Below are 1,334 nucleotides of genomic sequence, written 5' to 3' on the forward strand. Positions count from 1 at the left end.
TGTGGGGGGAGAAGGGAAAGGAGATTGTGAGCCCCTCTGAGACTCTTCGGAGTGGAGGGCGGGATATAAATCCAGTATCTTCATCTACCTCACAGGGTGTCTGTTGTGGGGGAGGAAGGGAAAGGAGATTGTGAGCCGCTCTGGGACTCTTCGGAGTGGAGGGCAGGATATAAATCCAGTATCTTCATCTACCTCACAGGGTGTCTGTTGTGGGGGAGGAAGGTAAAGGAGATTGTGAGCCGCTCTGAGACTCTTTGGAGTGGAGGGCGGGATATAAATCCAATATCGTCATCTACCTCACAGGGTGTCTGTTGTGGGGGAGGAAGGGAAAGGAGATTGTGAGCCGCTCTGAGACTCTTCGGAGTGGAGGGCGGATATAAATCCAATATCTTCATCTACCTCACAGGGTGTCTGTTGTGGGGGAGAAGATAAAGGAGATTGTGAGCCACTCTGAGACTCTGTGATTTGGAGTGGAGGGCGGGATATAAATCCAATATCTTCATCTACCTCACAGGGTGTCTGTTGTGGGGGAGGAAGGGAAGAAGATTGTGAGCTGCTGTGAGACTCTTTGGAGTGGAGGCGGGATATAAACCCAATATCTTCATCTACCTCACAGGGTGTCTGTTGTGGGGGAGGAAGGGAAAGGAGATTGTGAGCCGCTCTGAGACTCTTCGGAGTGGAGGGCGGGATATAATTCCAATATCTTCATCTACCTCACAGGGTGTCTGTTGTGGGGGAGGAAGGGAAAGGAGACTGTGAGCTGCTCTGAGACTCTTCGGAGTGGAGGGCGGGATATAAATCCAATATCTTCTATCTTCTTCTTCTTCTGCTGCTGCTACTCTGCTGTCTTCCCCTTTGCCGCCACTTCTCCTTGCCACTGGCTGTGAAGGGGCGGCAGGGAGAGTGGGGTTGGGGGGGGGCAGTGGAAGGGGGGGTGGGCAGCAAGGCTACCTGGGGTGCTGAGGGCCCTAGGGCCAGCAGAGGGCAGATGGTTATCTGACAGCAATGCTGATTCTGTGAACTTAGGCAGGTCATGGGAAGGAGGGCAGGAAGAGTTGCGTCAGTGCTTAGTTCTCGTGGCCCTTTCTTACACACTCAATGAAATTCAGCTTGCCACTTTGGGGTCAGGTAGCAGGTTTTTTCCCCAGACCAGTTTTGCCAGGGATCCTGGAGGTGTTTTGCCATCTTCTGGGCATGGAGCAAGGGGTCACTGGGGATGTGTGGGGGGAGGTATTTGTGAAGTCCTACATTGTGCAGGGGATTTGACAAGATGACCCTGGAGAGACCTTCCAACTCTATGATTCTATGAAAGAATCCCCACTAACACTTTAGCT

The sequence above is a fragment of the Heteronotia binoei genome, chromosome 1 (assembly GCF_032191835.1).
Source record: "Heteronotia binoei isolate CCM8104 ecotype False Entrance Well chromosome 1, APGP_CSIRO_Hbin_v1, whole genome shotgun sequence".
In the NCBI taxonomy this organism is placed as follows: Eukaryota; Metazoa; Chordata; class Lepidosauria; order Squamata; family Gekkonidae; genus Heteronotia; species Heteronotia binoei.